Below are 13,761 nucleotides of genomic sequence, written 5' to 3' on the forward strand. Positions count from 1 at the left end.
AAGTTGCTCGAAGACCCCAAAGCATCACCGGCGTTATGCGCTAAAGCTGCACGTTATAGCTTTAAGAGAGGCCAATTTTATAAAAACTCCTTCCAAGGCCCACTGGCCCGGTGCTTAGGAGAGTGAGAAGCTAACTATATCATGAGAGAAGTCCACGAAGGGATATGCGGCAATCACTCGAGCATAGATTCTTTGGTGCTAAAGTTGGTACGGGAAGGATATTACTGGCCTCACATGGAAGAAGACGCCAAAGACTTCGTACAAAAATGTCATAATTGCCAACGCTACACACAACTAGTACACCAATCGGCAGAACCCTTACATTCAGTTTTGTCCCCATGGTCATTCATGAAATGGGGGATGGACATCGTCGGACCGCTGCCACTGGCTCTCGGAAAGGTAAGGTTTCTTTTAATTCTGACTGACTATTTTTCAAAATTGGTGAAAGCGTGTCCTTATTAGAAGATAGGAGAACGTGAAGTGGTGGATTTCCTATGGGAAAATATAGTTTGCAGGTTCGGAATACCAAAAGAGATAGCATGCGACAATGGGCCACAGTTTATCGGTGCCAAAGTTACAAAATACCTCGAAGATTTGAAGATAAAGAGGATCACATCGTCTCTTTATCATCCGAGTGCAAACGGTCAAGAGGAGTCAACAAACAAAGTGATTATTCAAAACCTCAAGAAAATGTTGGAAGTAGCAAAAGGCAAATGGCCCGAAGAATTGCCCAGAGTTCTATGGGCCTACCGAACAACTGGCAAATCGAGAACAGGAGAAACTCATTTTTTCCTTGTGTACGGTGCTAAAGCCCTAATCCTGGTGGAAGTGGGCGAACCCACTTTGAGATATTTTCGGGCAGATGAAGAATCAAACAACGAAGCAATGTTATTCAACTTGGAACTGCTCAAGGAATTCAAGGACTTGGCGCGTGTAAGAATGACATCTCAAAAGAAGAGAATGGAGCAATATTATAATCAAAGAGGCAACCTCCGTTATTTCAAAGTAGGAGATTTGGTTCTGAGGAAAGTAACTCAAAATACCCGGGAGCTCAATGCGGGGAAGCTAGGTCCAATGTGGGAAGGTCCCGACCGGATTTCAGCTATCACTGGGAAAGGTTCATACGAGTTGGAGAACCAGAATGGAGACAAGTTGCCTAGAAACTGGAACGTGGCACACCTCAAAAGATATTATTGCTGATGAACATTACTCAAGCAGAAACTATATGCTGCACTCTTTTTCCCTTCGTTCAGTTTTTGTCCCAATTGGGTTTTTCTGACAAGGTTTTTAATTAGGCAGCGATAGAAAGCATACTACAAATACAACAACGATAAGACCTTTGAAAGCAAGGCAAACAAACAAACTTCCACTCGGGGACAATTAAATCATCTTTGGTTCGATAGCAAATTCCTATTGGGAAGTTAAGTTTGCTACCGGACAGAAGTTACATGACCGTTCATGAGCACAAACCGCTAGAGGATTGTCAGATATTCTTTTGCTCGATAGCATGGATTCCTAAGGGGAAGTAAGGTATGTTGCCGAGTTAAGGATTATCTAGCAATTCATTAGTGGGATCTTTGAAGACACAAGACTTCCAGTATTCTAATTCGCATTCTTTGCATTCGAACACTGGGGGGGAATAATATGAGGATACAACAACATTGACTTCCACGTCAACCGGGAAACGAAAATCCGAAAATCAAATACATCATCGAGACCGGGACTGCGCTACCAGCCCCGTAGAAATAAGTTGTACAAGATAGCCACAAGTAATGGAAATTTCATTTTAGCATAATAAATGCTAGCCACAAGTAATGGCAATTGCTTAGCGTAATAAATGCTTGTGTACTTTTGAAAATAGAAGGAATTATATGAAAAGAAATCTTTTTAATTTTATCTTGTTTCTTGTCTGAACGATGAAGTAACTTTGTCATTTGAAAGCTAAACAAGTACTTCAAATGTTATAGTGTCGTAATGAACAGGAGACGTCCTCTTCAAAAGCACCGTAAACATAGGAGGGCCCTCTCTTATGAAAACCCTCACGTTAAAGGGTTGGTTTCGGAAGAATTTATGCCTGAAATCAAAAAGCCTTTGAGGAAAAAATGCACCCGAAGACAAACACGAAAGGACGGAAAAAGTAAACTTGCACAAATACTTATAGAAACACTCACATAAAAGGGATAATGCTCGGAACCAAAATACTTCGAGGAAAATACATCTGAGACTACACATAGTAAAGCGCGAACTAAAAAACATGCGCTGAATTCTTAAGAAAATGCAAAGGTTAAAGACTTGTATGGATATTCAAACGAAAGGAAGACTCAAACAATACTTGAGCAAAAATATGTATTTATTTACAAGAACATGCCAAAACGGTAGAAGTACAAAATGGGAAAAAGAAAAGAAAAGCTAAACTGCAGTGCCTCTAGAACTAGGAGGAAGAGAAATATCTGCATCCTCGGGAGAATTAGGTGGGTCCACCAGTGGTTCAACATTTTCATCAGTTTGGCCTTCGGCATCATCATCTTCTGATTCTTCTTCAATTCCTGAAAACTCGGAACCAGAACCAGAAGGGCCAGGTACATCAGACCTCGATGGGAGTCCACTTTTAGCAGTAACTCAAGCTCACGTGCCTTAGCAATTTTGGCATCAAATTCAATGACACCAGCTTTGGCCTCTTCCAAGGTTGTTTTCCTCATGTTGTACATGGCGTAAGTTTTTTTAACAACGAGGGAAGCCTCTCGGCGCTTGAGTCCTTCTTTGAGTTGGTTACCTCGGCAGAAAGGTTTTTCCGGGCGAACCTAGAAGATTTGAGGCTGACATCAAGGTCGCGGACAATTGAACTAAAGAGCCGATTATGCTCGATAGTTTTCCTGTACTTCTCTTCTAGCTGGGCGTGTTTCTCCCCCACAGCAGCAAGCTCTTCAATTTTGTAGTTCAAAGCTACCTCTAAGTTAATCACTCTTTCAGCGGAGGCAGCCTCGCGCTCGGTTGCAGCAAGAACGGCGTCCTGGACTTCAGCCCATTTGGACTTGGCTTCATCAAATCTAACCCTCAGCGAGCTAATTTATTGGCTAAGGGCTACCATGTGTTGCTCGCTTTGCTGCAAACAAGCCTCCAAAACAACGACCTCAGTAGCTTTGGTTTCCAGTTCCGAGTGGCGGAGAACAATTCGGTCTCATTCCACCAAAAGTTGATTCCGTTCAGAAGTAAGTTCCTCCTTCTCACGAATCAACCTCTAAAGGCACCCAGAAGCAAGAAAGTTTGCCTACAAAACAAGAAAAAGTAAAACTTAGAATACATTCACACCAAAGTAGAAGAAATAGCAAAGGAAAAAAGGAATGTACCGCTGCGGCATTGTGCATGGAGTTGTTCAACAAACACCCTTCCGAGAGTGCCTGAATCTTTTCTCAGTCTTTTACTGAAGCCAAAGGTTTCAGGTAATTAGCAAGCTCCACCGGTCGGGATAGCAAGTTGCATCCGATAGAGACCGAAAGAGTAACGTTCCTCCTCCTTTGTGGATCTTCAGAAGGGGCAGCATAATTTTGTCCCAAATTCCCATGAACTGGGGACTGTGGAAGAGGAACACCCTCTTCATGGTCAGTACGGCTGGTGGAGGCAATGTAACAACTGTTGGTGGAAGAGTGGATGAAGATGGAAGTGATGTAGTAGTTGTTGGTATTGGTGAAGATGGAGATGAAACTGATGGAGTTTAAGAGTGAGAAGCAGCTGCATCAAATGCAGTGCTGATTATTGGTTGCTCGCCAACCAAAGACGTCAAGGACCCGATACTCCGCCCCATAGTACAGGACACAATAATTGGGGCCCAAAAATAGGAGTTGACATTATCTACCAAATCAAACTCTCCCCAAAGTGTCGAGGCATCGTCCTCGGTTGGTGTAACTCTCTCAACAGGTCGAGCATCCTGTTAAGATGATGAGAATCGTTGTCTTCTATGAAGAGAAGCTCCCTCATCACTAGCTTCATCATCATCATCAATCGTAACGGTGTCTATGACCGGCCCGGAAGGAGGACCAGTCACCATCGCCATAGAGATGACTCGGGGGCATCAATCTTTGCCCTCTTATTCTTTTCCCCGTCCGCGGAGGAACGTCTTCTCTTTGGTTGTTTACCCTATGATCGGGGACTCCATAAAGAAGTGTTTGCACCCGAAACAGGTCCGGAGATACCTGTTCAATTAAGTGCCTCCTGAAACAGCCTCGCTGCATCAGCAGGATCAGCCAAGACGTCCTCCTCGGGGACAGCAATAGAGCCTGCAGGTAGACCTAATTTCGTGAACAAAATAGAAGGGTTCAACCAAGTTCTCCATATACAAAAAAAATAAAGCAAGGTAAGTTAAAATTACTATGATATTTGGCCTTCCACTCGTATTTAAGGGCCAGCTCTTTTCACAAACGAGTTTTGGGCGTCGTGACGTCCAAGATATTTTGAACCCACCGGTCCAAGCCTTCCATCACCGGTGGGATCCATTAAGTTGCTGAAACAAACGAAGGATGAAGTATCAAGACGGCTATAGAAAAATACTTAGTAAAAGGAAATAGTAAACAAAGAGCTTACGAGTGCGGTTCCAAGCGGCTTTAAAGGATGAAGCCGTTGCCGGAATGATGTCATTGGTGGCGACTGCAATGAACCGTTCCATCCACCCACGGTCGTTGTCATCATCCATGCTAGACAGCAAAGCATGGTGTCCACACTTGCAGAGGTTTATCATTCCTCCGCGGAAGATTTTGGGAGAATAGAGATTCATCATATGAGCTAAGGTTAGCTCCTCTCCAATCTCCTAGCATAAATGTTGAAGGCTGGCGACCGTCCTCCACACTGAAGGACTTACCTATGCCAAACACACCTGGTAGAGAAGGCAAAACTCCACAATCACGGAGTCAAGCTCTCCACTCAAAGAAAATGCACCCAAAGTAAAGGGATACATGTAAAAGTATGTAAAACCTTCCTTAGGAAGGGTCACTCGCTCCGATAGATCAGGAGAAATGATATCCAACTCTTGGCAGCGGCAGTCTTCCTTCACAACAGGAATAATGGAAGGACGAATGGTCTAAGGGTACCTACTAACAGCCCATGTACGAGGGTTAGCAGTAGAGAATTTTTCTTCTATGTCCTTTGTGGTACTGAGTCTCCTTGGAATGATGGAACCCACCGTTGGAGAAGCAGAGTCCCCGGCTTTGTTCTTATTCTTTGAAGAACTGGCACGCTTGAAGGAAGAAGCCATTGAATAAGAAGAAGGAAAAGGTTTTTGTTTGAAGAGAATTAGAGAAAGGATGGAGAACAAATATGCAAATCAAAAGTTCGAGAAATTATGAAGTGCAAAGGAAAAGAATGATGCGTATAACTGAAATTTTGGCGGCTAAATTCATGGCCATGATTACCTCGATAATCGGCAAAAGTTGTATTGAATCGTGGGATGAGGCATGTTCGGGATATTAAATGTGGAGAGACGTGCGTCTAATCAACCGTCAGAAGCCTTTAGAGGGAGTTATAGTAATTCCTGTCAAAAGAGTGTTTCTACCAACTTTCCGATAACATAAAGTTATGTCATCGGAAAGCAGGGGGACTATCTATATAGAGTGAAATATGATATGACACGTGGTCATCTAAAGAAAAGACACGTGGAATCCTAGATGAGGATGGCTGAAGACCGAACGCAGCCATTTGGCCTGTCACCGGAAGGGATAACATTCATAAAAGTGTATTAAATGTTCTGCGTCTGGTAGCATTTAATAAGGAATATCCTGCAACATTAAAAGCAACGGCCCGTTATAGAGAATTTGGCATTTATATTCACCGTTACATCAATGAACCTCATAATTGGCATTAAAGGAGGGCACAATCCTAGGACCTCCTTCCCTAGACGCAACTATAAATAGTGAGCCCAGTTATAATTGTTGAGGACACAAAATTTTCTGGCAAAACTTACACCATATTCTATACAAAGCTTAATACAATATTACTTTTTCGCTTTTTGATCTCATCATTGTTGTGCCCGGAACTATCATCTCTGTTGTTTTATCTATATTTTAAGGCTAAGTATTATATATTTCTTCAATTATTGCATTATTTTAGGATCAAATTAGTTCACTTGTCTAGAAACAACGTATAAATTCAACTGTATCATTTTACGGGTAAACAATTCACATTTCTTCTTCTTTTGTTATTATCAATGTAGTTTCTTTTTTGCTTTCAAGTGACTAAAGTAAAGCGACGAAAGTAAAAACATTACACGGAGACGGGCAGATAGCGCTCAAAAATACCGTATAGCCTATAGAGGCAAATGGTGCTTGACGTACATTATCGCATGAAGCAAATGGTACTGATTCTTTTCATGTGGAAATTAACAAATAGTGTTTGACATGCTTAATACATGAAGAAAAAAGGTCGAAAGACAACTATTTGAGGGTCGTTGCTGAGCTAATTCAGAGGAGATATGCCATAATTGTTTTAGTATATATCGTGCCCACATACAACCACAATTCTATTTATTCTATTTATCTTGAAAATGGTTCGGAGTAATTCCACGCCATCTAATTTTAATATTGGTATTATCGCCTAATCGCGCTTATGTCTCTAGATGTCTTATGTATGCAGTTTTCTGCGAAATTGTTGTGTTCCTCGAGGGAGTTTCTGTTTAACCCAAAAATAGATTTCTCAGTCAAAGCTAATATCAAGAAAAAATCGGATTACTGATAACCAAAATTACTTTACTTTCTTAGTCATTCAAAGAATAAAAAGAATAATGGAAATAATAGGTAAGGAAAGAAGGCTTAAAGTAAATCGATAATCTCTCCCAGAATTGCGTTTGAACACTTTGTATAAAGTAAAAGATTAATTGCATATATTGATAAAAATTCAGATGCCTTTACAAATGAGGATCAAGTCCTTGTATAAGGGTACATAGTTATAACGATTTTCCTACTTAATTCTGGCTTGTTAATGGCATTAATTGTCTTGATTGCCCGTTGCCATATATAATTGTAACAGTTACATTAATGACTGAAGATTTTCTGTAATCACGATCAATGCCGATTTACCTTCCTTATTTATAACATATTCATGAACCTTCCCCTTTTACAATCTTCATTGTCGGTACCTTTTCTGATGGAACACCGGGGGTATTTCGCTCGTGCCTTTTCAATTATTTTAATTTACTTAACTGAAAGTGCCATTTGTCTCCTTGTTGATGGTCCATGTGCCATGCCTTTTTTCCACCAATACAGATAGTCCCCACACTTTCTGAATATTCTCAACTGAATATTCAGAAAATGGTAAGTATTTATGGCGGGAATTTCGTGCCGCCTTTTCCCGATTACATAATGCCTTCTTCAGAATCGATGAGACATACGTTATGTCCATTTAATACTCAAGACATATGTCTCATTGTAATTGGTTCTGCAATTTTCAATGCCTTTTTAGGGTTTTTCTGCGGCTGCAATTTTCAACTCCTAGATCTTCCTCTAGAGGGAGAGATCATAACGAATCCATGGGTGAACCTACTATTTCTGAGATTGTCCCACATGAATTCTCTTTTGTATTAGATCTTGAAGCTATGAAAAAACAGGTTTGTTCCATAGAGTCTCTTAACCCCGTTGATCATTATCCTAACTTGATTACTCCAGGACTCCTTTCCCCGGTTCGACGTGAATGCCACTGGAAACCTAATTTTTTAGTAATGACCCTTAGTGCCAATCAAAGAATCACCTCTTACCATGAAGGTTATTCCTTTCTTTACACCTATCCTTTTACCTTAGGGTTTACTCCTCTTATTGATCCCTTGATTATTGAATTTTGCCGTTATTTTAATATTTGCCTCAGTCAAATTAGTCCAATTGTGTGGAGGACAGTTTCTTGCCTTCGTTAGTTGTGTGGCTTAGTTTTTGCCCTTTTTACCTTCCGTCACTTACTCTACCTGTATTCTCCAAAACTTTTTCGTGAAGGTGTTTTTCCCTCGTGGCTAGAAGTAAAAGAGTTTTAGTCAGCCCCAAGGATAACCGTGACCGTGGCTGGTATGCCCGATTTGTTGCTGCCCCCACTCGTGAGTTAGTGGGCGATGAAAATATGCCCTTCCCTGAAAAGTGGAACTTTGCACGTAAGTATTTTTCCTCTTATTTCTTTGCTTTCCTGGACGTTTTAATTTTCTTCATGTACGTGTGTGTTCACTTTTCAGCAACCATGGAAGTCTTCAAATAAATTTCTGACTTTCGTGATTGGGTAAAAAGAATGTTGACTGTTGCTCCCATGGACAAGAGATCTTGAAAATTTCTTTCACAGAAATTTGGATGGAAAGTGAAGACCTACGGTAATTTTTTATCGCCATCGTTCTCATTCTCTTTATTCTTCCTTTTCTTTTGATACATATATTTCTTTCTCCTTTTTAGGGTTTGCCATTCGTGGAATCAGCCCCGCTTCTGTTCCTTCTGCTAGGCTTTCTGTAAGCTCTGCACAAGAGCATATTTTAAATGTATCTTCCTCCGAGAGGAAGAATGCTGAAGCTCGTGGCTCTGAAGAAGAAGAAGAGGATACCGAAAAAGGTTCTTTAGTGAGGAAACCACGAGGCAGAAGGCGCGTGGTTTCAGATAATAAAGCCCCTGTGTCTCAAGACCCCCTTCAAGTTCAATTCTTTTTAGCCTTGTTGATTAACCAGAGAGTGTCCTCTTGGACATCTCTGATGATGATGCTGGTAACTTTGATAACCCCCCCCCCCCCCGCCCCTCAAGTCCCATTGACAGATTCGTTGCCCAAAGATTTGAGGGTGAAGAGAAATTTGGTCCTGTTTCAGAAGAACCACAACTTGCCTCTCTTCCGATGACACCAGTTGCCCCCGCTGTCAATCCTTCTCCTTACCTGCCTACAACCACCCCAGTTGCTGCTTCTCATGAAGAAGCTCAGCCTTCTAGCTGCAGATGGGGTATGAAAAAAGTTTTAATGAAGTCCCCAATGGTAGGAATCTATTGAAGAGATCTGGACAAGCCGTTGTGTGGTTAAAACCATTGCTTGGTCCCGTAGAAAGGAAGAGTCTTGAGTCCATGTCACAACCCCAAACTCCCTCTGTAAGATGTCGTGATGGCACTTAGTCTCTAAGACTAGGTAAGCCGATTACTATAACAATTAAGCCAGTTATTGACAATGATAATTTTGAAATAAAGTTTAATATAAATAACGATACAAGAGCGAAATGAGCCTATGCGGCAATAATCATAACAACCTTCTAAGACTTGTAATACAGAGTTACGAACTCTATCTGAATATATGGAATAATCTCAAGGATCAAAATACAATATTGTTCAAATGATAAACTGACAGTACAATGTAAGGAAAGGACTCCAAGGAGACTACGACGACCAAGCAGCTCTACCTTGAATCCTTGTGATCAACAAGCTAACTTTCCCTAGGTATGATATCTCCAATAACTGGCTCTGCCCAAAAATGTGCAGAAGTGTAGTATAAGTACAGCACGATCAGTACCCAGTAAGTATCAAGACTAACCTCAGTGGAGTAGTGACGAGGTACAAGTCAAGACACTCACTAGACAAATAACCTGTGCAATATATAAGTTTAAAGTTAATAATGGAAAATAGAAATCAGGAACTAGCAACAAGAATCAACAAGTGATATAAACAGTAAAGTAATAAGAACACCGTGAAGTATCATTAAAACCAACTAAGGAACACAAAGGACAACCAATTAATCAAGTCGTTCCAACACAAGTTTCACAACGTAAGCACTCTGTGATACCTCATCTCATAGTCACAAGTCACGGGTCTCAACCTACCCTCATATACTCACGGCACCCTGTGCCCACATCTCAAATCACAACTGCACGGATAACTCACGTGCCAATATCTCAATCTACACGACATGATCACAGGCTCACATTCACAATCCTCCCGGCGTGGTCACAGGCTCACAATCAAAATTCGCCTGGCGTGGTCACATGCTCAATATCACAATCCGCCCGGCGTGGTCACAGGCTCACAATCACAATCTTCTCGGCGTGGTCACATGCTCAATAACAACATGAAAACAGATAATACAAGAACACATGGGCATATTTAATAAATATCAAGTTTCATACTCCTGAGCTAGTACAAGTGCATGCTATGGTGTATACTTGTGCGAGTGTACTAATGCAGCCCAAGTTAGTAAGTAATATCAAAGATATCGAGTAGCTCATCGAAGCAACCTAACAAGTCACGTAAGATGTATGACATACACAAGAAAAAACACATCATCTCATAAAAATCACCAACACAATGTCCCCAAGCCATCACACATTATCCTTGACATTGCCACCCTTATCTCTCTGATGGCCACCTGTATCACTCTACCCTGACAATATCATTAGCCACCCTTATCTCTCCAATAGCCACTCATATCACTCCGTACATTCAACAATAGTGAGATGCCATCCTTATGCACTGCATAATAACAACGGTGAAATGCCACCCTTATACTACGCATAACAACAACCAAACCACACAACAATTCACAAATGCTAACATCACAACAACACGACATATCAACTCGTACCACAAGTGCCCATAGGCCTCAACCATCCCAAAGATCCAATAATATCAATATTCTACAATAAATAGCCCATGACTCAAGCACAATGTGTATAGAATCTCAATAATGATAAAATGAATGGGAAAGTATCTCAACAAGGAACAATACCCCCGTTAAACACAACTTCAATTAAAATAGATTAATGACTTTCGATAACCTCAATTCCAATTAATTGTTTAAGGATAAGCTCAATAGGGAAAGTATTTCCATGAAATGGCAAGCTTCGGATTCTAGTGTATGAATTAGGCTAACAATGAAAGAGATATGACAAACTAGTACTACGTCTAAATGCATGAAAATAACCCGGCAACAAAAAGGATATCATGTGCAACAATTTCAACTAAGAGTAACTCTGTAATAAAAGAGGTCACTTAATGATAAAAATGGTAACAACTTCAAATAAAGCATATGATAGAAACTCGACAAGTAAAGGATGTGACATGTAACGACAACTTCAAATAAAGCATGTGATAGTAGACATGACGAATAAAAGATATAACATGTGCTAACAATTCCAAATAAATACATGAAAGAAGCCCAAGAGTCTAAACCGGTCGATTTCCACAAATAAGCCCAAGTACGTACTGTCACCTCGCGTACACGGCTTTCACATAACACAATTAGCACAAACAACTCAAATCCTAAGGGGTAGTTCCCCCAAACAAAGTTAGGCAAGATACTTACCTCAAAGAAGCTAAACTGATACTCTAAAATGAACTTCTCATGTGAAACAATCTCCGGATGGCTCAACTCTAGCCAAAATAACTTAATATCATAAATAAAAATCATATGAAACAATTCCAGATAATAAAGATTCGATCTTTAATGAAAACTAAAAAGTCAACCCAAAACGTTAACCCCAAGCTCGTACCTCAGAACCCGAGAAAATTCACAAAATCTGAACACCCATTCCGATACGAGTCCAACCATACCAAAATTATCCAATTCTAACATCAAATCAACCTTCAAATCCTCATTTTATATTTTTGAAAGTTTATACAAAATTCTCATTTTCTCCCATTCAAATCACTAATTTAATGTTAAAAACAAATATGGAATCATGAAATATAATCCAATCCATATAAAGAACACTTACCCCAATCCAAAGTGTGAGGATCCCCTTCAAAATCGCCCAAATCCAAGCTCCATAGCTCAAAATATGATAAAATGATCAAGACCTTCGAAATAGAGTACTTTAAACACTGCTCCAGAGGTACCCTTTGTGATCACGGTCACAAACCTTGCGATCGCAATCAAAAAAATTTCTAGGACAATTTTTACCCTATGCGACCGTGGCCATTTCTTCGCGATCGCAATGAACAAACTTCCATTAACCCTTCCCAACTCTTCTCAGACAGTCTGTAGTATATCAGCCATACTTTATAGTACATATGTCCAAATGATAAATGGTTTGATTTTTTAAAAACTAGACACAAAGAGATACAACTTTTATTTTTGGATCATCTCAAAATTCCTTATATATTGCAAGATATAAGCTTCCAAAGTCGGGTCAGTGACAACATAATTTTCTTCTTCGCGAGCGCGAAGCCTCCTCCGTGAACGCGATGCACAAGTCCATTTTTCCCATTTTACTTTTGCGATCGCGACTAATTCTATGCGATCGTAATGTACATCCCTATAGCTAAAAACTAGCAGCTAAAAATAGCCTAAAATGGCCCGAAATTACCCCGAAACTCACCCGAGACCCTCGAGACCCCGTCCGAACATACCAACAAGTCCCATAATATAACGCGGACCTGCTCGAGGCCTCAAATAACATCAAACAACATCAAAACTATGAATCGCATCTCAAATTAAATTTAATGAACTTATGAACTTCCAACTTATACAACTCGCGCTGAATCATATCAAATTAACCTGGAATGACGTCAAATTTTGCATGCAAGTCCCAAATGGCACAATAGAGCTATATCAACTCCCGAAATCTGAAATTTCTCCTCCAAAAGATATTCTAAAATAATTGAAAAAGTAATTTGCAGATTTCTTTTGGGGGTATAATGACTCCAATAAAAAGTACCATTGAAGTGCTTGGAACAAGTTGTGTTTCCCAACATCAGAGGGAGGTGCTGATTTCAGAGGTGTTGTTTATTGCTAAAAGGTGGTGGAGGTTGAGGACTCAACGTTAATTTATTGTCCAAATTCATGATCAATAAATATTGCTAGAGAAGTCATCTGGTAGCCAAGAAAAAATAATGTGCTGATTCTAGTTGTTGGAGGGAGCTGATGAAGATTTGAAATAAGGTGGAGCCTCATATCTTGTGTAAAGTCCAATAAGGAAACCTCTCCTTTTGGTGGGACAATTGGAGTGGCATGGGACAATTAGCACAATTGCTATATATTCAAAACCCTAGTGGAAGATTGTATTACAGAAGGGGCATGGAATATTAAACTCCTTGAATTATTGGTTCCTACCAATATGGTTCAGCACATCAGAGAAATCAAAATTGGAAATACTCAAGGAAAGGATAAAGCAATATGGAGATTGTTGACTGATGGTTTTTTCTCCTGCTCAATTTCCTTTGATCTTCTAAGACAAAGAGGTGAACAATATCAAATGTGGAAGGACACTTGGATTAAACACATACCTTTCAAAATCTCATTCTCAATGTGGAGGATCTGGAAGAAAAAAATTACAGTTGATGAAATCATCTTCAGATTTGGGCAATGTGTGGATTCTAAGTGTTCTAGCTGCAAACAGCCACATGAAGAGACTATTGAACATATTTAAATACTAGTCCTAAAACTAGAGCAGTACGGACTTTCTTTTCTAAGGCTTTAGGTTTTCATTCAAATCCCCAAAGCCTCTTTATAAGAACACTCACCTGGAAGAATCAGACAACCTCAAATTTTTATATCAGGACTTTGTATCACATAGCACTAGTTTACATCTACTGGGAAATCTGGAAAGCTAGATGTGGAGCAAAATATGGCAGAGGATATCCAACTATGGATAGAATATGCAATGAAATTCTCTTCCATCTAAATATACACTTGAAAAAAGTTGGAGTACAAATTGATTTGAAATGGAACCGGTATGCTCTTTGCAAGGAACTAGACAGTAGAAGACCTTCTTCAACTATTAAACCAGTCACATGGGAGAAACCTCCAAGTAGCTGGATTAAAGTTAATACAGATGGGAGTAGTAGT

The sequence above is a fragment of the Nicotiana tomentosiformis genome, chromosome 1 (genome assembly GCF_000390325.3).
Source record: "Nicotiana tomentosiformis chromosome 1, ASM39032v3, whole genome shotgun sequence".
NCBI lineage: Eukaryota > Viridiplantae > Streptophyta > Magnoliopsida > Solanales > Solanaceae > Nicotiana > Nicotiana tomentosiformis.